Here is a 26,545-nt window from a genome sequence, read left to right as displayed (position 1 = left end):
AAATTGGGCTGGTTTCGGATCAGTTCGGCGGGTTTTTGTAGCCGAAACACATAGGCACTTCAGACCCTTCTTCCAGCGACCCTCAGCAGGCAGCAGTCTCTCACTCACTCACTCACTCACACACCCTCTGGCTGACGTGCCCCCTAAACTCACAACAGACACTCTCAGCTCACGTCACCTTATGTATCGAAACATGCATTCTAGCTATAAATGGCATAGTGCATGGTATTTCCATAACCGCGAGATATGCGCTTCACAATGACGGCAATAAGTTGTTAGATATTCATAGCAGACAGTAAAGCCCAGCAGTAATTTATCTAAAATAACACATATTAAGTACCATTCATGATGTTGTCAAATATTGAAGTTGTGGGAAGTTTAAGCTGTATGTTTCTTTCGTCCCCCATGTCGTTTCATTTATCCCGGCCAGGAGGGACGAATGAAACAAAACGCACGTTCGATTTCTCCTTAAATAACTACTGAATGGTTTTGTTCAGACCTGAAAATGCAACTGTATTTGACAGAGGACAGATGTAGGTTGCTTGTGACAAAATATTAGCTTTCAGTGTTTTACGATGTCTTTGTAAATTACGTTTAATTAAAAAGTGTTTCAGTCTGGTTCTCCCCTACTGCGGCGCAAACCGCCCTTCAAACACACAGCTCGCGGGGTTTTCAAATGTAGCTAGCTGACTGACAATATCAATATGCCAAAGTGGGCAAAGATCGATCATTTTCTCATTACAGTCAATCTCTTTATGAGGGTGCACACTGCTGAAAGATTACCTACGAGACAGGATGGACTTTCCCCTTCTTTCAGGGTTGATGGATGTGCGCACAGGTCTTGCGCGAATGGCTTGACATAGGACTACGGCCCACGTTCCGTCCAGCCCGACAGTTGTTGAGGAAGTTTGACAAAGCCTACTAGAACTTTTTAATTATTTTTAGGCCTAATAACAATTGCTCAAAGCAATTTTCACGAAGGGCCTAGGCCATAGGCCTATGTTTTTTGTGTAGAGATGGCCCGCCATGCATGAACGTTCTGCTTCTGCAGCGCACTGACACCCCTGTTCGTTCAACTCGACTTTCATGAAAACTCTAGGTTTAACTGCCTGTCAGGTAGGCCTACTAATTGTTCTAAATTACAGGTGTCAAACTCAAGTTTGCCTTTAACCTATATCTGGCGTATGAAAATATTTTTTGCGTGTATAGAGTTGCCATGCATGAACGCACTGCTTCTGCAAAGAGCGCACTGACACTGTCCTATAAATAGCCTATAGCGCGATTTTCATTAAAACTCTAGGCCTAACTGCCTGTCTCAAGGAATAGATAGCGCCTATGTATTAATTAATTGTTCTAAATCACAGGTGTCAGACTCAAGTTTAACTCAAGCCTTTAGCCTACATTTGGCGTAGGCCTATGAAAATATTTTTTGTAGCCTAGAGCTGGCCCACCAGTTATGAACGCACTGCCTCTTCAAAGAGTCGACACCCCTGTTCTATAATCAATGCGATTTCATCTAATACATGAATATGCATGTCATGTTGCTATTATAAATAATTGAAATGTTGTGCGTTAGGCTATTTTGTATGTTCATATCCACTCAATGTTTGTATGTTAGGCTAGCCTACTGAATGCTTTTGTTCCAAGCGTCTATTGACACAAACAGACTCATTGATAGTCTACGTTTATTGCATTATTTTCCGTAACATAAGCTTATAGAAGAATAGTCTGACTGAGGTCCGTGTAGCCTACTTTTGCGTTCATTTGATTGAATATTGTTTCTGAAATTGGATAGGCTAAGTCCAAAAATGGGTAATTTTAAAGCTTGTTAATGATTTCAATGTGTTTAAATGAGAAACAAGCAAAAGCAAATTTGGGCGGTTTTTTGTGCATTCTCGCGGTTTTTGGCGAGGCTTTGGGCTGGAAAACCTTGCTGGCATCTGGCAACACTGCTCGTATGATAGATACACAGAAATTCTTCTCACACTTCCTTCGCCTTCAAAGTCATCAAAGTTAAACATTTATTTATGTATTATTATTAATATCATCCTCACCAAGTCGTGTTAATGTTGAAGCTACCATACATGATCATCTTCAAAAACAGTCATGCTAAAACAAAACAAAAATAGCCTTGAAGCTAATCTTCTTTCCACTTTTCCGACCTACGGTCAATCCATCGAAAACCTCTGAAATGATTAGTGCCGTTTTCAAAAAAAAATTAGGTTTACTTTTTTATTATTATAAGGTTGCCTCTGTGTAATGCTTACCTTAACATACGGTCGTGTATGCTAGGTTTTGCTTATGAGTTACCGTCAGACAGTAAGGTGGACTGAGCTTCTTATCCAAACAATACGGTTATCTCCCTACGGCGCGAAAGAGAGATTACGTCAAAGCTAGCTTCCCTCCAACCGAACAAGCTAACCATTCTTCTTACGGGTAACCAACGTTACGGACGAGGTAATGGAGTCTGTTTTGCCTTTGTAGTGTTTATGTAGATTACACAGAAGCTACAATATCGGCACAGGATATATGTTATATGAAGTTATGGTATTTCAAAAAAATCCTAGAATGGATGGACTTCTATGGGAGTTAGCAGAGAGGTGGTCCCTCCAGCCTACGTCGATTCTTCTACTTCCGGGAATTCGCCTGCCCCCTTGGAGTGAGCGAGCAGAAAAGGTTGTGAACCGATTCGTAACAAGTAAATCCATATAACGACCGGTTCATTTCAGTTTTATTCCGATACGGGGCTTCACATATCGATGTAGCCGTATCTTACACGTTAAAAACGGATACCGATACGTATCGGTTAATCTTTACACCCCTAGTGATTGGTGATATTCAAGCCCATTGGCAGGAGAAGTTTCTAACAGTGTCAAATGACTGGTACTCTTACCTTATCCACAAAGTATGAGCTTGTCAGGATTGTCCCCAAACACATATGGCTACTCTGCTGCACAGAGTCCTGAATTTGAACAATACACTGGATAAGTCTTATAGCAGTAATAACATACTTGTAATTCCATACAGTTTTATAGCAGTAATGACATGAAGTGTAAATCAAACTTCTTAATAACTTTGTATTTGTAGGTTGTCTCCTCACAGGCCTGGTACTTAGGTGTTATGCAGGTGCTGAATTTCAGAGAAAAAAAACTTTAAAAAGATGAGAACAAATTACATGTTTGCTTGGCAGAAGAACATCTGAAAAATAAGCTTAATTTGCAGTGAACTAAATGCCAAATGTTAACTCACAGTTCAAATGTGGTGTAAAGCTGGGTATTCGGTAAGGATTTCCTGTGTGGAGTGGCGTTGAATAAATGCCACTCTGTCACTGATTGTTCTCCTCATTCTGTTTTCAATCGTATTTAGATCAGGGTTTACTTTTCAACACCCCTTCATTTTTGTCTCATTGCCCTGTAAATGTTACATTCAATTTGGTTAAAGAAATGTAGTCCATGAGCCACAGGCCCAAAAAGGGGCGTGTCATTACCACTTGGGGGGGAATTCTCACTATATTTTTCTGAAAGCTACATATCTCTGGAGTATAAAATGGTATGATAGCAAGTTGGATCTTGTAGCTTTGTGGCTGTACAGGCCTTCAAAGTTGACCTCTGATTTGAAAAAAGGAAATTCCGCCTATTGGCTTTATTTTGTTAAACCACTCATAAGAGCCCAGAAAACAATCCAAACCTCATTATTACTGATGCATATGTGGTGTTTGATGTTGGCATACATATTTTGAATCGTTATGTGATTTTGCCCTTCATTTTGGTTGATAAAATTCAAGATTTATGTGTAATAATGAGCAAATCTACGTTTTCAGAGACACAATGTGTTGCAGCACTGATTGAAATGCCCACTACCTCATTAATCAATGTATTTATACCTTCCTACCTCTCAGCAGAGACTTGAAATACAAATGATTACATAGGTCTGCATTGCTATGCTATTTACTATTTGTAAATGTACTATTCGGAAACACCCCAAAATTCAGTAAATTAGAATTTTTTGAAACTACCCATAAGAGATATTCCAAGAGATCAAAACCTCATGATTACCAATCACATATTACCTTTACATTCAAGGAATACCATATGAAAATTGTTCACATCACCACATGTACCCAGCTTAACATAAATATTACAATTTTATAATGTCCAGAGCACATGAAATACATACAGTAATTTCCTGTGTATTAGCCGTGTATAAGCCACAGGTCAGTGTTTTATGCAAGTTAAAAGAAACAAAACTGTATACTGCCCCCGTGTATTAACCTCATAGCTGAAGAAATTTTGCAAAATCAATGTATAAGCTGCAGCCAATAGTTGGGAAATTATGGTAATTGCTAGCCTGGCGAGCCAGACCCACATTAAAATGTAGGGTCTGGGCACTCACCGTTCGCAGTGCTCAGTCCGAGGGGCGGGATAATCAGTTGTCTTTCAAATTCCCTCTGCACGCAATAGGACGCAATAGGATATTTGTTTTCAAGTAGCAGGGAATTCAAGCCAAACCGTTGCAACTCTGCCATCAATCATTATGTTAAGCCCACCAAACGACTCTATACACGATTTCAATGGCCTGATTTAGTTTCGATTTCTGGAGCTCACAAGCCAACGGAGAGTTGCTAGACTAGCCCTGGCAGCTAGGGGCGCATCTAGATTTCTAGACTAGATAATTGCATCACAGGTGCTAAAATGATCTACATTATACATTTCAGTTGTAGTTTTGACTAGTACAAATGTGGGAATGAGATGTAGATGAACTGGTTGGTGTAAATATTCATACTTTACACATTGTTATCATTATGTACAATTATTATTATTATTATTATTATCATACTTAAAATTGTCTTTCATCTGATGTTAAAATAATTTCCATTAAAAGAAATAATAACTATTTTCCAAGACTTGATCTACAAGTACATACATTTACAACAGTTTTTAAAATTCTACAGTTAGATCTGATGAGACAGAAACTGAAATTGGATCAATCCATTTTCAGAGAAATATGAGTTAATTTGCATATCTACAGCAGGCAAAGCAACACAAGAGGTTAGGGATGATCTGATTCAGGCTCATACTACAGGCAAATATCATGACATAGAGGCTGGAGTCAGATACACCTAAGCACAAATTCCATGATAGATTGACAAAGCAAAAATTAAAGACATTTACGAGCATGAGTCAAAAAAGAAAACACAGGCACATGGCAAGACCATCATGTTAAAGACTAGACATGAGAGAAGTCTTTTGTCACCCTCTTGGACCTTAACCATGGTCATTGCCGACACCTGAGGGGACCCCAAGGAAAACCTCTAAAGCAGCACTTGCAAAGCATTTGCAGAAACTTGCATCACTATCAGATAATCATCATGTAATGTAGTGGCGGTACCATTACAGTAGTAGTAAGAACAAGATATATGCAGTGTATCAACAGAATATATTACAGAAAAACTGAATAAATATGGATATTTAGTATGAAACATATAGACAGATATGTACAGTATGTACAACTATGTGCAGTGTGGTAACAGTACCATTGTAGTGCAGAAACAGTAACATTACAATAGTATTAATAATAAATGTGCAGAATGAAAAGCAGTAGAATATGGCTATGTACAGTATAAGTGTAATTACAGTATGTACATTTGTAAATAAATAGATGGATGGGATAGATGGGTGGGATAGGGTAGTGCAGTTGTGGGGGGGGGGGGGGGGGGTCTAGGGGATGTCCGCCTCCTTGTTGTCCCTGTCAAGGCTGCCATGGTCGTGGACACCTCAACAGGCACAGGCATGGAGGCATCAGGCTGGGGCGGGGCAGGGGGTGATGGGGGCTTAGTTTGTTGGATGTCACCGGGATGCAGAGCTAGAGTTCAGTAGGGTGACAGCCGCAGGAAAGAAGCTTCCTCTCAAACCTGCTGGTTCGGATGCGGAGAGACCTGTAACGCCTCCCGGAGGGGAGTGGGGTGAACAGTCTGTGGTTGGGGTGAGAACAGTCTTTGATGATGCGTGCCTTACGCAAGCATCGCTTGCCCTGGATGGCCTCGATGGAGGGGAGTGAGGAACCGGTGATGTGTTGGGCAGTTTTCACCACCTTCTGCAGTGCTTTCCAGTCGTGGGCAGAGCAGTTGCCATACCAAACTGTGACACAGTTGGTGAGGATGCTCTCGATGTTGCAGCGGTAGACGTTCACCAGGATCTGAGGAGACAGATGGACCTCAGAAAGAAGAGACGCTGGTGAGCCTTTTTGATCAGGGTAGAGGTGTTGAAGGTCCAAGAGAGGTCCTCAGAGATGTGGACAACCAGAAACTTGAAGCTGGTGACATGCTCCACCTCAGTCCTGTTGATGAAAATGGGTGTGTGTGTGCTAGATTTAGACTTCCTGAAGTCCACAATGACATCTTTGGTCTTCTTGGTGTTGAGAGCAGGTTGTTATCAGTGCTCCACGATGTTAGGTGCTGGACCTCCTCCCTGTAGGCCGTCTCATCGTTATTGCTGATGAGCCCAATCACCATAGTGTCATCTGCAAACTTGACAATGGTGTTAGAGCCATGTACAGGTGTGCAGTCGTAGGTGAAGAGGGAGTAGAGGAGAGGGCTCAGCAAACATCCCTGTGGTACACTGGTGTTCGATGGTTGAGGAGGTGCGATTATCTAACCTAACAGACTGAGGTCTGTTGGTTAGGAAGTCCAGAATCCATACGTTTGGTTTTTCTTTTATCTAAGACACATATATTGGTAGATGTTTTTTCTTTACCTTGACATGTTTCGACGTATACTTCCGTCTTCATCAGAAGGTCACACGGTGGAGTAGTGTGACACGTTTTTATCAGCTGATGTTGTTACGGAGGTGCGATCCACCTGTCAGTTTTTTGACAGGTGGACCACACCTCCTGCATGCCAGTCATTAAGCAGGAGAACAACCGATACCACCGCTGGATAAAGGAGGCGATTGAAATAAGAAAGCGGAGCCCAAAGACGATGAACAGAGATGAGGGAGCATATATGCTCTCCCATACCTGGAGTGCCGTCCTGGGGGGCGGCAAAAAACTGACAGGTGGATCACACCTCCGTAACATCAGCTGATAAAAACGCGTCACACTACTCCACCGTGTGACCTTCTGATGAAGATGGAAGTATACGTTGAAACATGTCAAGGTAAAGAAAAAACATCTACCAATATATGTGTATGTGATAAAAGAAAAAACAAACTTATTTATCTCAAGTGTAGACACAATGAATGCAATACAAGTAGTCCAGAATCCATTTACAGAGGGAGGTATTGATGCCCAGTTCACTGAGTTTGGTGATCAGTTTGGAGGGGATGATGGTGTTGAACGCTGAGCTGAAGTCAATGAACAGCATTCTTACATAGGTGTTGCTATTGCCAAGGTGGGACAGGGCAGAGTGAAGTCCCATAGAAATGGCATCCTCTGTGCTCCTGTTCTTACGATGATGAATTCAATGAATAGATTAAAGATCCTTTGTACTCGTTTCAGCTACAATTTAAAAAACATTTGTACTGCAGACCTATGTATGTCATCATTTAACATTAATTTCAATTGAAAGTAAGGAAGGTAGAATAGTAATGATCAATAAGGTCTGCATTCAGGTATTGCCATAACATGTTGCTCTGAAAACTCAAATTAGCTTTTTTTTGCACATAAATCTTGAATTTTATCAACCAAAAATGAAGAGCAAAATCACATAATGAGTCAAAATATGTATGCCAACATCAAACACCACATATGCATCAGTAATAATAAGATTTGGATTATTTTCTTGTGAGTGTTTTAACAAAAAAAGCCAATAGGCGGAATTTCCTTTTTTTTCAAATCAGGTCAACTTTGAAGGCCTGTACTGCCACAAAGCTACAAGATCCAACTTGCTATCATACCATTTTATACTCCAGAGATATGTAGCTTTCATAAAAATATAGTGAGAATTTGCCCCCCCAAGTGGTAGTGACGACCCCCTGTGGCTCATGGACTAATGTAATAAGTAGTAATATATGGTGTTTAATCATCATCTGAAAACTTGCATTGGATTTGGATACGGTTTCATCACCGAGAACATCTACAACCTGTCAGTGTGAAAAGATCATCAGTGAAATATGCACATGCACGCACACACACACACCATACCTGAACTACAGTGTTTGCATCCTGGGTAGCAGGTATCTGTGTGAATAGAAAAAAAAAAGTGTGGTTTCCCTCACATTAGATTGAGTTTTGTCCTGGAATCAAAGTAAACCTCAATAAGGATCACAGTGAAGTGTAATTCTGAAAGCTTCTGCTTGAGATACAGATGCATTCCCAACCAACTATAATATGAAAGGTTATATAAACCAATTAAAGAAAAATTCAAATGCAATGGTCTGGTGTTAAGTATATACTCTTTTGATCCCGTGAGGGAAATTTGGTCTCTGCATTTATCCCAATCCGTGAATTAGTGAAACACACTCAGCACACAGTGAACATACAGTGAGGTGAAGCACACACTAATCCCGGCGCAGTGAGCTGCCTGCAACAACAGCGGCGCTCAGGGAGCAGTGAGGGGTTAGATGCCTTGCTCAAGGGCACTTCAGCCGTGCCTGCTGGTCAGGGTTCGAACCGGCAACCCTCCGGTTACAAGTCCGAAGCGCTAACCAGTAGCCCACTCCAGAGTGTCATAGTAGGCATACATGATTCAATTGCATCTGTAAGTGAGCAGACTACAACAACCTGAATACCCCTGACAGGCATATCCCATCCCATTATCCCTATTTGTTGGGTGCACTAAAAAAAAGGACCCTCACTACAGCCAGTAGGCCTACCTGTATATTTATGACTTTATTAATCTACTTACATGCATATCCTGGTCCTGTGCGATCCCGGAGGAAAGGGTGCTTAGAGCAGCAGCACAAATGTCATGATAGCCTACTGGATACCTTTGAAATTAAACATAGAGATGGAGTAGCCTGGTGTTATATTTTAAATGACTGGTCGTTGTTTTGCATGAATGCAAATGAAGAACACTAAGTAAAGCTGTACCTTATACTATACACTTACCATACATAGAAATTTAATCAAATAGGACCTGTATGATCTGTGTGCAGCAGTATGAACGTCAGGACTTCCTCCATTAACGTTAGCAGCTAGCTTTCATTTCAGGAGAGTTGGAAACACGGGAAGTTGAAAAGTCTGTGCTGAAAGAGTAAAATAGACAGAATATTTGTCTACATTCAGTTTAAGCATAGCATACAAGCCCAGGCATATTGCTATCTTATAACTTAACAAACTAACGGTAGGCTAAATAAGGCTAGCATCTAACTTAAGCTCTAACAAAACAAAAAGTTAAAGGCATACTATGCAACATTTTTCAGTTAATTAATGTGTTCCATACCGTTTTGGATGATTAAAGGTATACTATGCAACCAGGGTTGATTTTCCAGCGAGGCTCCCCCCAGAGGCCGAAAATAAAAGTGCACTGTCGTAAAGACGCTCAGCTGTTCTCCTGGTTTCTCCGTCAAGCCAGGCGCGGTTGTTTTGAGCTTAGCAGACAGGCGAACGCAACGAATCACCATGTCTACTGCGGTAAGTGACTATTTTGTTCCAATTTTCAAGTTTGAAAATGTAGCATGTTTTCATACAATATTTGTTATGCATGTGTCTAAATAACAAAGATTGTAGTTAGCCAAGTTGAAGTTTCCCATACATTTATCCGACCGTCGTTGGGGGGAGGGGTTTTGATGTCTGTGGCTTGCACCTCGAGCACTGAAATGGTACATTTCAAATAATTGAAATTGGTCTAAACAACATTATGCATGCATCAGAAATATTTGAAATAGCATGGTAGATAATCAGACTATTCTGGTCTGCCATAGTATGACTAGACACAAAATAATTTGAGGCTCAGGACTTATGAGCTATTATATGTAGGCTAAACTTGTTATTGACAACAGCTCTGTGATAATATTGCAGGAATCAGCTTCAACATCAGCTTCGTCTGAGTTCTCTGTTCAAGCTATAGGTGGAAGGGGTAGGGGTGCAAGGCCCAAAACCAGGCAGAGAACATCAAAGTGGAGGGGTGCAAGACTGGACTCAATTGAACAGAAGAGGTTACAGGACCTCCAAGACAGGCGCAAGGCTGAAATAAAGGTGTGTAATAACACTGATACTAATTAGATTTTAGATATTCTTAGTGTCACATAATAAAACTAATTGTTGCGTTGTAGGACAAACTTTATTCCCTGGACCCTATCCAGAAGGACAGAATTCTGGATAGAATGGTGCAACGGTCACCAGGAATGATGATTGACATCATGCATTTCCTGGACGTTCCAGAGAGTCCCTGACCCAGCTGGTCTACACTGGTGCATCTGTGGCAACTGCAGAGAAATGGACACAGACCTGGAGAGAAAGTGCTGTCGGCAGTAACCACAGGACTGTCAGTAGAATACCCAGCAGTTGTGATACCCAGCTGTTGTGTGTGTCGCATCAGGGACAAATTCCCTGACCCAAGGGGCCAGTACACTGGTTTTAGGGTGCAGCGCTTGTTGTAAAGTTTTCAACTAATTGTACATAGTTCTATTCTATTTTTTTTTTACATTTTTGCTTTATTGACATACCAGCACAACACACATTGTTTATTTACAAATAAAGATCTGTACATGTTTCACCACAAGAGAAAAGTGCCTCCTAACTTCCTATTTACAGAATTCAAATACAAAAACTACTTCAAGTCCTCTGTGTCTCTGTGGCCCAAGTCCCCACGGGGCTGTTCCGGTGCGAGCAAACCAAGGCGCCTTGGGTCAGCAGGCCTCAGAGTCTGCTTGCGGGGAAGGCCTTTGCCACTTCCCAGCCTCCTTGCCAGAATTGCCCTCTGAAGGTCAGGAATGTAGCTGTACTGCTTCTTTTCCTTCATGGTGTAGACACTCCAGCTCTTTGACTTCTTGTTGTATGAGCGTCTGTAGCTAGAAAGTAATAAACAGAGCAATGTGTTGAAATCAACATAGCCAAATTTGTTTACAATGTAAGACATTCACAACAGAAACATTACAGTAGAAACATACAATTTTTGACCTTCCCGGTTGCGTGCAGGAAGGCGCCGATTGTGCTTGTTGTAGTCAATGGCAGCCAGTAGTGTCCTTGTCTTGTAGACAAATGGTGTGTAGGCGTGCCGCTTTGATGAGTACATGAGGATGTGATTTTGGAAGGACTCCAAATCAGATGTGGTCCTATAAAGGTGGGAAAGGAATGGGTGATGAGAATAACACACTAACATGAAATGACTAAACATACCCAAATTAGAGACTACAATGGAATAATGGCAACAACTCGTTCTATGCAATGAATGACTAGATGCTTACCTGAAGTTCAAGAACTTTTTCACCAGGCCCAACCATCGCTTGTCGAGCACAACTCCAGCCAATGCCTTGTGAGCGGCAAAACCTGTAATGATAACCTTGCACCTCACATATACACATAGATTTGGACAGGGAGTTCAACTTCTTGAGACTTCTGAGCCTGTGGGTGCGAGCCGAGGGCTCCTGCAATTGCAAGTACGGTATTTCCCCTACAGACCACCAGGGCGGCCGAGAAAACCTTTGTTCGACCTGAAATGACTCATTTAAAGGCATACTATGCAACATTTTTCAGTTAATTAATGTGTTCCATACCGTTTTGGATGATTAAATGAGATAGTAGATGACACTTCACCCCACCCCCCACACACTTCTTTTGAGTCCCTACCCCCATTTCACACATGGGGACATGGTAGCCAGTAAATGTGTGAAGACTCTTACAAGTCTGCTGGTAGCAAAGTTATGTACTTGTGTGAATTTGCATGTGTTGGTTTTGTAAATATCTATTTTTTATTTTTATATGTGGTGCTACTTTCTTTACATCAGTTATGCCCCTTCGGACACTCCTTCGGACACTACAAGGACCGCGTTGTTGTCCTAGGTGAGGCCAACTTCAATTACACATAGAATTCTGTCACCGGTTATGATGGAAGGATTCACTCTGGAATCTGAGTTTCTAATACCTGTAATGTTTGTTTTCAACAGGTGATGGCAGAATGGATTCCCCTGGTAAGTTCAAGTGACTTTTGTTGATCGTCATGTTATGTTGTCTTATGGCCTGTATTTAGATTCATAATAAGGCTTGACTGCCTACTATGTCTAATTTGTGAAGCTGTCTGAAGTAAACCCTCTTGTAGGAATGGTGTGTATCTCACACTTTGTTAGTAACAGTTGTTTTGAGGTTCTGAAACTTCTCAATGAGCATCACATTAGACCTTATTCTGTGCACAGCCCATGCAGTTCATCTCTCAATGTCTAGCCATTGTGTCCTGACCGACCAGTAGGTCGGACCACCCTTTTTCTGATGCTATTCATTTGTGTAGTTACAAACATGCTTGACATGTGCAAACTGTGTTTTTAAAAATGCACACATGTATGTTGACATCAGTGCTGTTGTTGCAGGTCATTGTGCACAGTTTTGCACATACACCACCGTAGAGCAAGACTCCAGAAACATTGTCCACATCGTCTCTGTTGATAAGCAAGAAACCAACAGGAACTCCGTCATCATGGAGAAGGACTGCTTTATTCGTACAATGGAAGCTCTCCTTCCAGAGCTTGCCATCAAAGAAGTTGTCACTGATGCCCACCCACAGATCAGTGCATTGTTGAGTGAGTTTTTTTCCTGTATTATTTGAAGTTGGTTCAAATTGTATGTAGTGTTTTGGGTTGGGATGTAGTTCAACATATATTTTCTTGTGACAGATCCAGAGCGTGGTAAATACAAAGCATGGGGGATCCAACACTCACTGGATATATGGCATGCAGCTAAAAGTCTAAGCAAGAAGCTTCGACGGGTATGATTCAAACTATTTGTACCATTTGTAATAGACACATGTTGTCCACTTGATACAGGTTGGGATATTAGGTTGGAAGGGTTAGTTTGGCGCTGAATATTGATGATGTATGTGTTACTCTTGTGTGCCAGGTTGGGACTGTAAAAAATCAAACAGATATTCAAGCCTGGATCAAGGACATTGTGAATCACTTTTGGTACTGCAGTAAGCATGCTGTAACTGAGGAGCAGTTCAAGGTATGTCAAGTGAAAATGTATATATTTTGACCAGGTCTCCTCCTTACGCTGGCAGAGATTGCTTGGCTCTGTATGCACTGTATGTAATTTTCCTTTTTTGCAGATGATGTGGGTTGGCGTGCTGCACCACGTACGGGATGAGCACTCTTGGGCAACTGGGTGCTGTCAGCATGAGCCACTGGAGGAAGGCAGCCAGGAGAAGCAATGGATCAAACAAGGTATTTTCAGTAAATGAATGCAGAAGTTGAACTCCCTGTCCAAATCTATGTGTATATGTGAATTGCAAGGTTATCATTACAGGTTTTGCCGCTCACAAGGCATTGGCTGGAGTTGTGCTCGACAAGCGATGGTTGGGCCTGGTGAAAAAGTTCTTGAACTTCAGGTAAGCATCTAGTCATTAATTGCATAGAACGAGTTGTTGCCATTATTCCATTGTAGTCTCTAATTTGGGTATGTTTAGTCATTTCATGTTAGTGTGTTATTCTCATCACCCATTCCTGTCCCACCTTTATAGGACCACATCTGATTTGGAGTCCTTCCAAAATCACATCCTCATGTACTCATCAAAGCGGCACGCCTACACACCATTTGTCTACAAGACAAGGACACTACTGGCTGCCATTGACTACAACAAGCACAATCGGCGCCTTCCTGCACGCAACCGGGATAGTCAAAAATTGTATGTTTCTACTGTAATGTTTCTGTTGTGAATGTCTTACATTGTAAACAAATTTGGCTATGTTGATTTCAACACATTGCTCTGTTTATTACTTTCTAGCTACAGACGCTCATACAACAAGAAGTCTTTTACTTCGTTACATTTTGCAGCAATTATCTGTACTTTTACTCTACTACTTTTCTACAACACCATCGTTCCTTTATGTAGTAGTAGCAATGTGTAACTCCAGACTACGCCACCCTAGGACTTGCACCCAGAGAAGTATACCTAGATTTTACTCAAATTTAGACCAAAAGCTCACAAGCTCGTTACTAACTGCAACAGAGACGTGGTTCCAATAATAAGTTATGTTTTATTAAATACAAATTGTATGTTCTCACAACAGATAGACAAGACACTTTCACTCACACCATATAGATGACAAGGGAGGGTAGAGAGACAGTGCTGAGGCTTACCAGCAGGGGGACCAGATATCACAAGTCAAGGGGGGGGGATCCCAAATAGAACACTCACACGTGTTTACACACACACGGCAACACAAAGGCTAAGACAGCACACCTCAAGATGCACACGTGAGCACTGCACACAGTAGGAGGACACCACCACCTGGGGGATAGGACTGTCTTCCCTGCCTTGGGGCCTCAGCACCTGGAAAAAGGAGAACAGGGGGAATGAGTAGATGGGTGAGGATTATACTCACATATGCACAAACAGACAAAAACACAACACATGCGAGCAGGTGTGGTAGGCCGACTAGAAGGATCACTGGTGATCCGCAGCAGTATACTAAAAGGCCTCCCACCAATGTGTAACACAGAAAAAGGAAAATAATAAACAAAATAGAAAACTGAACTAGTTATAGGCCAGCTACAAGGATCACTGGTGATCCACAGCGGTATAGAGAAGGCCTCCCACCAATGTTCAACACAAAGACATGAAGATAATAAACAAATACACACACAAACTAGTTATAGGCCAGCTACAAGGATCACTGGTGATCCACAGCAGTATAGAATAGAAGAAAAGGCCTCCCACCAATGTTCAACACAAAGACATGAAAATAAACAAATACAAACAAGAACTAGCTACAGGCCAGCTACAAGGATCACTGGTGATCCACAGCAGTATAGAAAAGGCCTCCCACCAACGTTCAACACAAAGACATGAAAACCCCAAAAGAAGACAGACAGGAACAAAACAACACGAGTATGAAAGCTAAAGCTAAGAGGGTCTTAACACCAGCATTTAGCAGATCTCAGCTATGCTACACAAGGCCTATAACTGTTTCTAACCCAAAACAAATAGACAGACAAACAATAGAAAAAAACAATAATAAACCACACACCAAACAATAAATCACACCAGCACGCTACATGCACACCGTCATACTCATTCACACACACACACACACACAAACAATCAATAGACACAACAAGAGACACAACAAGAGACACAACAAGAGACAAGGCACTTAGCCCATTAAAATGCGTTGTCGGCGTCTTCACGGCCAAAATAGGCGAAGCACTGGTCTTGGAGAAAAGCGTGGCAAAACAGCAGCGGTCACTAGCCCCAAACTCACGGTATCTACGAAGCATAATCAGATAACAGTTAGAGCCAGCCATAAAGCAGAAAGTGAGAAGGCAGAATCCAAGGTGGCTACCTACCAGGAAATCAGCTGTTTCCCCTTCAAATCAGACACTCAGCTGGGCACCAGCGAGTTCTTTAGTTTAGAAGATCACCTCGACAAAACGTAATGCAAGCACTCCACCGGTACAAACCACCGCACCAATTACTGCCAGCAACAGGTAGAAGTGCTACAAAGCCATACATAACAGGAATAAGTGATCACAATACTACTAATAAAACCAAGCGAGTAGGAGATAGTGTAAAAAGAGTAGACATACCGACAAGCAGGTAGACGGGACGTAGCAGGAAGTAACGAGGAACTGACGAGAAATGAGGAACCGGGGCGTTTCCACAACAAACATTGTGTTCAATTTTATACTGCGGCTATGTAAGCCCATTGGCTGTGCGTGCCTCGGTCGTTACGCAGGGCTCTGTCCATGCGTTCCACCACAATCTGCCCCCACTTTTTTTTAATCGTCGTCCCGACGATGTGACAATTAAGGCCCCTCATTTGGAGTCCATGGCCGAAAGAGGGCAGATATTGCCCTGGATGCCGCTTGAGGTAGGCGGTGGACATTGGGATGCTGGCCTGCCGTGGTCCGTACGGACCGACGTAGGGCCGCACCGCTAGTGCTAGGCTCGTTGTCTACAGGGGGTGGGGATGTCACTGGCCTACCGGTGATTATGACAGAAGGTTCCTGTGTAACAGGGGCTGCCACTGGCAATTCTGCAGTTGGAGACGAAGGGTATGTAGAACCTGCACTAAGGTGGGCAGATGTGGTCACCAATGCCTCTGCAAGGGGTGATGCAGACTCTAGGGGCAGGAGCGCCAGGTCACAATCAGTCTCTCCGTCTTCCAGGACAGAAGTATCGGTGACCAATGGGCCAGTCTGAGTGGGACACGCCACTGTATTATCCCCTAAGCGTGCCTTCAAGAGACTGCGGTGTACATGTTTTACCTTAGTGCGGTCAGTCACCGGCGCAATGGTATACACTCCCCCCCCAGCCGGAGGGGATTTGACAACCTCATACACCACTGGGCTCCACAGGTCCTGGATTTTGTGTCGACCTCTTACACTATAGTCGCGGAGATAGACCAGCTGGCCCTCCCCCAGTGGTGCATCATGGACTCGGCAATCATGAGTCTCCTTCCTCCTACGTGCCGCGGCCTGCAGACGGTCTCGAGCTCCGTCAAAAGCTATCTGCAGCCTGGTCTGATGTTCACGCACCCAGTCATGAACCGTACCTGCGATGGGCTCTTGCACAGTCCCCAACAGGAAATCAATCGGTAGGCGCGGCTCTTGCCCAAACATCAAAAAGTAGGGGGACTCTCCGGTCACTGAATGCGGGGTGGTATTATAACAGAATAGTAACTGCGGAAGGTAGGCTACCCAATCTCTCTTGCGGGACACAGGCAGGGTACGGAGTAAGTTGTGTAAAGTGCGATTAAAACGTTCGCACTGGCCATTTCCTGCCGGGTGGTATGGAGTAGTGCGGGATTTCTCAATCCCATAGAGGTGGCACAGCTGCTGGATAAGAGTTGCCTCAAAACATCGGCCTTGATCGGAATGGATACGGGCCGGGACGCCAAACTTATAAAACCACTCAGCCACAAGCACCTGGGCCACAGTAGACGCACGTTGGTCTCTGGTAGGAATGGCCAGTGAATATTTACTGAAAACATCGGTTATGACCAATACATTCTCTACACCTGATCGAGATGGTTCCAGTACAGTAAAATCCATAGCAAGCACCTCATGTGGCCGCGAGGCCAGCAGATGCCCCATAAAGCTACGTGCAGGGGGTTTAGTGTCCTAGGCAGCCTGACAGCGCTCACATTCAAGGCACCAACGGACTACATCAGTGGACATACCCGGCCAATAGCACCGTCTCCTAGCCAGCTCTAGGGTGCGTTCGGTGCCCTGGTGACCATGTTCATGGTGCAACTTGGTCAAGACATCTGTTCTAAGACTGGCAGGGAGATAAAGCTGAAAACACTCTTCCACTCCTGCTGGACGGAATACCTTACGGTACATGACACCTTCCCTCTCCACTAACCGGTCCCACTGGCGCAGGAGGACTAATGCGGACTTAGACATGCGTCTCCGCTCATCAGGGCTAGGTCGCACTTTCGTTCTCCAATATATTAAAACCTCTTGGAATATTGGGTCAGTTTCCTGCATGGAACGCACCTCAAAGATGTTATGCCCGGGCAATGCTGTAATAGCTGCCTGGGTAACTTGGGTTACTGGCTGGGACTCCAAAGCCTGTTGTAAAGAGGCCGGCAGAACTGTGCCCTGAACAAAGTCTGCGGGTCCAAGAGGGTCTGGGGGATGTTGTCGGGAAAGAGCATCCGCATTACGATTCTGCCTTCCAGAGCGGTATTTCACCTCAAAGTCAAACGAGGCCAGCTGCGCAGCCCAACGCTGCTCCAAAGCTCCCAGTTTTGCAGAGGACAGGTGGCTCAAGGGGTTGTTATCAGTGTAAACCACACAGCGATGACCTAGCAAGTACTCCCTAAACTTTTCAGTCATGGCCCACTTGAGCGCAAGAAACTCCAACTTCATGGAGCTGTAGTTCGACATATTGCGCTCAGTGGGCCTCAGACCCCGGCTGGCATACGCAATGGGACGCACTTTCCCCCCTTGTTCTTGGGAAAGGACTGCCCCCAATCCGCTATAGCTCGCATCCACCTCTAAAATAAAAGGCAAGCTGAAATCAGCATATGCGAGGACGGAAGCCGTGGTAAGTCTTTTTTTTAGTTCCTCAAAGCTTTGCTGGCATGCTTCTGACCATTGGGATGCAACGTTCTGGCCTGAACCCCGTTTGGACTTGGTACCGCCTAGCGATGCCACCAACCTATGAAGGGGGGCAGCCAACTGGGCAAACCCCTCCACAAAACGGCGGTAATAGCTGGCAAATCCCAAAAATGAACGCACCTCGGAGACAGTGGTGGGACAGCGCCAGTTGGCCACTGCCTCGATCTTTTTAGGATCCGTAGCAACCCCCCGACTAGAAATGACATGGCCTAGATAACCAACCTCCTGTTTAAAAAAGGCGCATTTGCTCAACTTGGCCTTAAGGCCTTCTCGCTGTAAACGCCCCAGGACAAGTTCCAAGCGTTCCAGGTGTTGAGAAACCGAAGAGGAAAATATGACAATGTCATCTAGGTACAGTAGTAATGTCTGACATTGCTGGTCCCCAAAAAGCCGCTCCATTAACCTTTGAAAGGTTGCAGGAGCATTACAGAGCCCAAATGGCATGCGAGTCCACTCAAAAAGGTCAAAAGGTGTACAAAAAGCCGTTTTGGCACGATCACCTGCATCCACGGGAACCTGGTTATACCCGCTGGCTAAATCCATGGTGGAGAACCAGCGGGCTCCTGCCAATGCATCAAGAGACTCCTCGATGCGGGGGAGGGGAAACGCATCCTTACGAGTTTTAGCGTTCAGCTGGCGGTAGTCAACACACATGCGCAGAGTACCGTCCTTCTTCCGCACCAAAACTATTGGGGAAGCATAGGGGCTACTACTCTCAGTTATAATCTGTGCTTCCAGCAATTGATTGATATGAGCCTTAGCCAACTCGTACTCAGATGGTGGAATGCGCCGGTGTCGCTGTCGGACCGGGGTATCATCGACCAGTGGGATATTATGAGAAATGAGGTTGGTGCAACCCAAGTCTCCCTCATAGGAGGCGAAAACTCCACTAAACCTATGCAGCAGGGCTCTGACCTGATTTTGATCTGACACGGACAAGCTGGAGAGGTCTGTTTCCTCAATCTGATCACTCACAGAAGGTGCAACTGTTTGAGAAGCAACAGTCGCAGTCACCGTGTTAACCTCAGTTATGCTCGCTGGCAGGCTAACCACTTGCACACAGCACAGGCTACCTAACTCAGTACGAGGGTAAAGCAGAACATCTTCAGAACTCACATTGACTACTGGTATGTAGCCAGTGCTACGAGTCACACTGACCAAAGATGGAGAAGCCAATAAACCAGCCGGTAGTCCCTTATCAGTAGGCTCAAACAAGGCAGGCGAGTTAGAAAATTGTGCTGAACAAGTAGCTGCTACCATTACCATAGTGGCACCTGGAATCCGATAAGTGCGGTTGCCACGAACTTTGACCATCCCCGGCTTTATTGGACGACTTTCCGCATGATGACACCACTGCAAGGCTTCGACAACAGAGCTGTGGGCCTGAGAGACAGAGGGCAGGTTGAAAAGAGCAGGGCCATGCTGACCAAATAGTTCATGGTAGCATCTACTCAGTATATTCATGCCAATCACTCCTGGTGCATGGGAACCTCCCCCGTCAGGCGGATCCCTAACAACGAGCACCCCGCACTGTGGTATTGACTTCCCACAAAGCTTCACATCCAATTCTAAGAAGCCAACATAAGGGATTGCAAGTCCATTGGCTGCCCGGAGCTGCAACCATTGACAAGAGCGGAGTCTATCTGAACCCCACGGCTCAAAGTGGTTAACAAAGAAGGTTTCAGTAATCGTAGACACCATGGACCCAGTGTCTATCAAGCAGGGTACAGAAACCCCACCAATAAGTACATTCAAATATGGACAAGACGACATTAAACTAGACTTGACAGATGAAGCACTTGAGCCAGCCGGTCCCCCACCTGAACTTTGGCCCTGCAGTTCGGCGGGTGCTAGTTTTCCGTCGCCGAGCGATGGGAAGACTGTCTATTAGACCTAGAGTGTGCTGCCAAGGAGGCCTGACCATGAAGGACCCGTTCTCCCTCACAATCTTGGGCATAGTACCCAGGCTGCTGGCACCGTCGGCATATGATGGTACTGCCACGAGGCCTGTTCCGAGGCCCTTGTAGCAAGGCAACACTCTGTGAGAGCTGATTTAACTGCTCCTGTTGGCGCTTCAAAATGTCCTTTAACTCCGACAACTCAGACCCATGGGAAGAGTTGCCAGGCATATTCCTAGACCCTCCTTGCACTGCATACTGAACGCCCAGTAAAGATGGAACTGACTGGCTACGCCCCCTCGCACTTCCTGGCATTCCTTCCCGCTCCCACCTTAAAGCCTCTGCTCTGATTTCTAGCATGGTCATGGTCGGCTGGCGTCGTATGAGTTGCTTAAGTTCTCTGCGCAAGGACCCATCAATAACATGTTCAGAAAATTGATCACGCAACAAAACCTCAGCATTAACTATTCCATCAGGTGCACACTGCTTAATTCTTTCCATGAGACTCATCAAAGCTAAAGAGAACTCCAGTAATGTTTCACCATCCTGCTGCTTTCTAGAAAAGAAAGCCTCTTGCAGGGCTACGTAAGACTGGGAGCACCCATACAATTCCCGTAGGATAGTCATGATCTTTTCAGGATCATTCCTTTCAGAATTTGGGCGGTACTTAATCTCTTCTCTGGCTTCACCTTCCAGGTGATCAAAGAGGAAAAAGGCTTGATCAATGGCAGAAAGGTGGCGAGCCCGCATACAGGCCTGCACCTCTTCGATCCATTCATCTATGCTAATCCCTGACCTACCACTAAACATTGGACACTTTCTGTCACGAGGCACAAAAACCAGTCTTTCTGTTACAGAAAGGCCAGTACTGGTAGGGCGAGGTTGATCTGTTGGTACCTGAGGTGCAGGAGTTGTTGGTTGCCGTTTCAATCTCTCATTTTCTGCTCTAAGCTGTGCTACCGCATCTCTTAGCTCTTGTAACTCTTCCTCCATGACCGTGAAAAAGAAAAAGTTTGACTTACTGTGAAATGGTTGGGACCTGATACACTGCCAGAAGAACAAGACGGCCGAACGCACAGGTGATCAGACCAGGCCCACTGCTGTTTTGCCAGACACAGACACAGACACAGAGTTAATCAAGACGCCTGAATCAAAATAGCTCTTACACCGACAACCTAAACAAAGGAACAAACTTAGAAAATACAATCAAAATATTGTAACACACGTCTCGGTTACTTAGGAAGTATATCCTGCCGAAACTACGCCAGATTGTAGTAGTAGCAATGTGTAACGCCAGACTACGCCACCCTAGGACTTGCACCCAGAGAAGTATACCTAGATTTTACTCAAATTTAGACCAAAAGCTCACAAGCTCGTTACTAACTGCAACAGAGACGTGGTTCCAATAATAAGTTATGTTTTATTAAATACAAATTGTATGTTCTCACAACAGATAGACAAGACACTTTCACTCACACCATATAGATGACAAGGGAGGGTAGAGAGACAGTGCTGAGGCTTACCAGCAGGGGGACCAGATATCACAAGTCAAGGGGGGGGGATCCCAAATAGAACACTCACACGTGTTTACACACACACGGCAACACAAAGGCTAAGACAGCACACCTCAAGATGCACACGTGAGCACTGCACACAGTAGGAGGACACCACCACCTGGAGGATAGGACTGTCTTCCCTGCCTTGGGGCCTCAGCACCTGGAAAAAGGAGAACAGGGGGAATGAGTAGATGGGTGAGGATTATACTCACATATGCACAAACAGACAAAAACACAACACATGCGAGCAGGTGTGGTAGGCCGACTAGAAGGATCACTGGTGATCCGCAGCAGTATACTAAAAGGCCTCCCACCAATGTGTAACACAGAAAAAGGAAAATAATAAACAAAATAGAAAACTGAACTAGTTATAGGCCAGCTACAAGGATCACTGGTGATCCACAGCGGTATAGAGAAGGCCTCCCACCAATGTTCAACACAAAGACATGAAGATAATAAACAAATACACACACAAACTAGTTATAGGCCAGCTACAAGGATCACTGGTGATCCACAGCAGTATAGAATAGAAGAAAAGGCCTCCCACCAATGTTCAACACAAAGACATGAAAATAAACAAATACAAACAAGAACTAGCTACAGGCCAGCTACAAGGATCACTGGTGATCCACAGCAGTATAGAAAAGGCCTCCCACCAACGTTCAACACAAAGACATGAAAACCCCAAAAGAAGACAGACAGGAACAAAACAACACGAGTATGAAAGCTAAAGCTAAGAGGGTCTTAACACCAGCATTTAGCAGATCTCAGCTATGCTACACAAGGCCTATAACTGTTTCTAACCCAAAACAAATAGACAGACAAACAATAGAAAAAAACAATAATAAACCACACACCAAACAATAAATCACACCAGCACGCTACATGCACACCGTCATACTCATTCACACACACACACACACAAACAATCAATAGACACAACAAGAGACACAACAAGAGACACAACAAGAGACAAGGCACTTAGCCCATTAAAATGCGTTGTCGGCGTCTTCACGGCCAAAATAGGCGAAGCACTGGTCTTGGAGAAAAGCGTGGCAAAACAGCAGCGGTCACTAGCCCCAAACTCACGGTATCTACGAAGCATAATCAGATAACAGTTAGAGCCAGCCATAAAGCAGAAAGTGAGAAGGCAGAATCCAAGGTGGCTACCTACCAGGAAATCAGCTGTTTCCCCTTCAAATCAGACACTCAGCTGGGCACCAGCGAGTTCTTTAGTTTAGAAGATCACCTCGACAAAACGTAATGCAAGCACTCCACCGGTACAAACCACCGCACCAATTACTGCCAGCAACAGGTAGAAGTGCTACAAAGCCATACATAACAGGAATAAGTGATCACAATACTACTAATAAAACCAAGCGAGTAGGAGATAGTGTAAAAAGAGTAGACATACCGACAAGCAGGTAGACGGGACGTAGCAGGAAGTAACGAGGAACTGACGAGAAATGAGGAACCGGGGCGTTTCCACAACAAACATTGTGTTCAATTTTATACTGCGGCTATGTAAGCCCATTGGCTGTGCGTGCCTCGGTCGTTACGCAGGGCTCTGTCCATGCGTTCCACCACAATCACGTACCTTTCTCAACAACATTTATTGTTCAATCTGGACCAGCACTGGCATTACGATCCACCAGACGTTTCCCTTGTCTACCCCGTTAATTTTCAGACTCTCATGTTTTTACTAGAGTAAATATTTCTCTGCTTATTTGTACTTTTACTTAAGTACTGAGTTTCAGTACTTCCTCCACCACTGCTGTTAGGTAGAAATGATAATAGAAATGTCTATCAGAATGCCCTACTGCTCATTATGGTGACTTTAGGCAATGGGCTTGGAGTTGGCCTTGGGATTAGATGGGTTAGGGAAAGTGTTGTAGACTGACTGGATCAGGGACTTCTGGTATGGCTCAGCTAGCCAGGTAATGTAATCCCGTAATCTTCCCCTTTCGGTCCATGCCCCCTGCTGCCGTATTCCCTACTGTCCTGCAGGAACGTCCTTCCTCGACCCCTGCGTGGACCTCTTCCTGGTCAAGCTGGCATCTTTTTCTTTCCTTTGGACCTTATCATAGTGAGGCATAGGAATATACCTTTAAGCCCTGTGTGTCCTCCCACCAACTCACTGTACCACAGGCTCAACAGCCTCACATGTTCTCTACTTCCTCCCAATTCTATGCCCGCTGAAGAGAACTTTATGTCATTGGAGTCTATGTACAGCACGACTTCAGTGGCTCATGTGGCCTTCTGTGACTCCTCTGCCAGACTGCTGAAGGGAAATCGCAGCTTTTGGTTATTACCGTAGGGGGCAATGCTGCTGAGGCTTTGTGCTAGGCCCAAACCACCTACGCAGGAAGTAACTGATTGTTCTCTCAATCTTCTCAATGGTGGTCAGCAGAATGTCATAGACCAGCTGTAGCTGCAGAGTTCACAAATGTGTGAATAAAATGTTATACTTTTGGGAATGTTTAAACAAGTTTATTATTATTATTATTATTATTATTATTATTATTTACTCATTAGACAGTTAACAGTGCTATCAGATTACAATAGTCTTATACTATATCATTAAATGTAATGGGTTAATATTCAACTAATTTTGACATGCTATTGTTCAAAGTACTATTTACTGTTAATGACATACTCTAAGTCTCTGGCCCTTCCTTAGAGCCAAGCACAGTGATCTGGCCCTCCTAACAAAAAGTCTGGGGACCACTGGGCTAAAATGGTGAAACATATGTCATTATGAGATGCTGCTAGACCAGAGTTATCACTATGTGATGCGAATAGGTACAGGCGTGGAGCAGGGTGTGGGTGACATTCCGTTTCTTCTTGCCTGCTTATTACCCCAACACACACACACACGCACACACAAACACACACACCCACATAGAGAGTGAAAGGCTTGCGGAGTTACACCCAAGTCCTTTATATGTTCTTCCGTCCGATACTGTCAACATTGTTTCTCAATGATGACCATCACAGACTGTCCCCATCAGAACACAGATAACAGTTCAGATGCACCACAGAATTTGGTCGCCATCACTGAAAGCCAATGGCAAACTTAATCTGCCATTACATGTTGTATTTATACCTTTTAGCATAATGTCGCCATTTGCCCAAGTTTTGCATGCAACATTAATGGATGGGGTGGAGGCCTCCAGACTTAAGAAGTTTAAGAATTCTAATCATAGCCTTCAGCTGTTGCCACACAACTGAATGGGTTCATGAAACTCTTTCTTTGTTGGAAAATGTATTTTATTATTTCATTTAGTAGCCTAGTTTATAGTAACAGATAACTATCTTACAGTCTTCTTTAATGGTATCTTGTGATAGATGCAGATCCATTTAATCACTCCATCTACCCATCCAACCAGCCATCAACGTCATGGCCACATAGTTTCAATGGGCTACACATATAAGAACAACTACCATGTTTTTATGATGCATACAACACTGCGTCAGCTTTAGGTACTCTTCACTCAGTGGACTGGAACGGCCCCTTCCACATCACTCAATCACTGCTTAGTGTACTTTTGTGTCTAATTCTATCTAATTAGCACCTTTGACAAGGATACCGGTTTTCAGGTTCTACAGATTTGTTCTCAATTAGTGCAACCATATTTACCCTAACCCTGGTGTTTAGCAGAAACCTTTATCAAAAAAACGACACAGACTCGTAACAGCCGTTGCTCCACCATTGCACCACCACACCCATAGGCCATTCATATTACCGTAAAATTAAAAAAAAAACACCATGGTGACCACAACCCTTATTATCCCATACCATATCAGAGATAATATTATAGTGCACAATACAACATGTCATGGATGATACAATATTACACATAAGAAACAATGCTGCACATTTCTTAACAGAACATAGCTCCTGTGGGAAATATTAGAGATATGAATACAGGCCTTCTCTCTTCTCTCAATTAAATTAAAAAGTGACAGGTGGGCAAAGTGACAGGTGGGCATCTGATAAATACGTGTGGTCCTTGTCTTTCTTCACATGTGCCTACAGTTATCTCTTCCTCTGTGCTATATTGCCTTCATTTTCTGTTGTTGACTAGGGCTCGACTGTTGCCCTGTGTTTAGGCCTGATGGTTGAGTTGACAGTTATGCAGCTAGGTGTCTTTACACCTTATCATTGTGTTTGATCAATTGGGTTCTGGTGGTAGTATTTTGGAAGTATTTTGGAAAATATGTGATTTTTACATCACAGAAGTAGAGTGATATGTTTAGTGTTTTGTAAATCAATGTTTGTAGCGAAAAGTCATATTATTGTAACATTACATAAAACAGTCTAGTTTTGAATGAAACACCAACATATGGCCTTCAGCTAGTCATTCCAATTGAGCATTCCATTTACCTAATTGTTTTTTACTACTGTGAAAAAAGGAAAACGGGGTTTGTCGCAGTTAGTGATCCATGGTATTATGTTGAACTGATATATTTTACCTCAATGAATTTATCTGACAGCATCATGTGTAAGTGCAGCTAAGTAAATACTTTTTAAGGCTTTTCAATACTTTTCAGCCAAATAGCAAGACTGGTTTTCTGCCTGAGAGACGCTGCCCTCTATGCTAAGTGCACAATATTCCCTATTACAACTTTTGTTTGCCTGAATGTCTATCCTCAGTAGGCCTATATACTATAAACTTAATGTTCATGGGATTTAAAATGAAGTAAATCCTATTTTTTTTAGCGAAGCTAACAATGTGGTTATAGTAGTGCAAATATGTGCTGATGTTTTGCTCCTTGAGTTTAAGGTTTTGCTAACTGTGGAATATTTTTGATGCTAGTGTTCAAGCAATAGACATAGCTAGATATACCTACTGTGGGGAAAAAAACCCCTCC

The 26,545-nt window shown here is 43.7% G+C and overlaps 2 long non-coding RNA genes across 5 annotated transcripts; one reads left to right on the top strand and one right to left on the bottom strand.

Annotated features, from left to right (window-relative positions):
• The first annotated feature begins 12,582 nt into the window (after positions 1-12,582).
• Positions 12,583-13,035, top strand: LOC143123787 (uncharacterized). Its single transcript, XR_012986904.1, has 3 exons — positions 12,583-12,671; positions 12,765-12,856; positions 12,988-13,035. It is a non-coding gene; the product is annotated as an uncharacterized LOC143123787 (long non-coding RNA).
• Positions 13,036-14,103: 1,068 nt separating this feature from the next.
• LOC143124344 (uncharacterized) lies at positions 14,104-23,204 on the bottom strand. Of its 4 annotated transcripts, XR_012987031.1 has the most exons (4): positions 22,845-23,204; positions 21,638-22,764; positions 21,137-21,214; positions 14,104-14,419 (listed from the first exon to the last, which is right to left on the bottom strand). It is a non-coding gene; the product is annotated as an uncharacterized LOC143124344 (long non-coding RNA). The 4 variants fall into 4 exon arrangements; XR_012987032.1 differs by lacking the exon at positions 14,104-14,419 and having other exon boundaries at positions 18,690-21,214; positions 21,741-22,764; XR_012987030.1 differs by lacking the exons at positions 14,104-14,419; positions 21,137-21,214 and having other exon boundaries at positions 21,515-22,764; positions 22,845-22,994; positions 23,085-23,156.
• Positions 23,205-26,545: the final 3,341 nt, after the last annotated feature.

This window comes from Alosa pseudoharengus, unplaced genomic scaffold, assembly GCF_046254945.1.
Source record: "Alosa pseudoharengus isolate Yale_2024_CS ecotype anadromous, Long Island Sound unplaced genomic scaffold, YU_APseudo_1.1 YU_APseudo_1.1_scf_15, whole genome shotgun sequence".
Lineage (NCBI taxonomy): Eukaryota > Metazoa > Chordata > Actinopteri > Clupeiformes > Clupeidae > Alosa > Alosa pseudoharengus.
The sequence above is the reverse complement of the archived record's forward strand: the minus strand, read 5'-3'. Positions and strand labels throughout refer to the sequence as shown.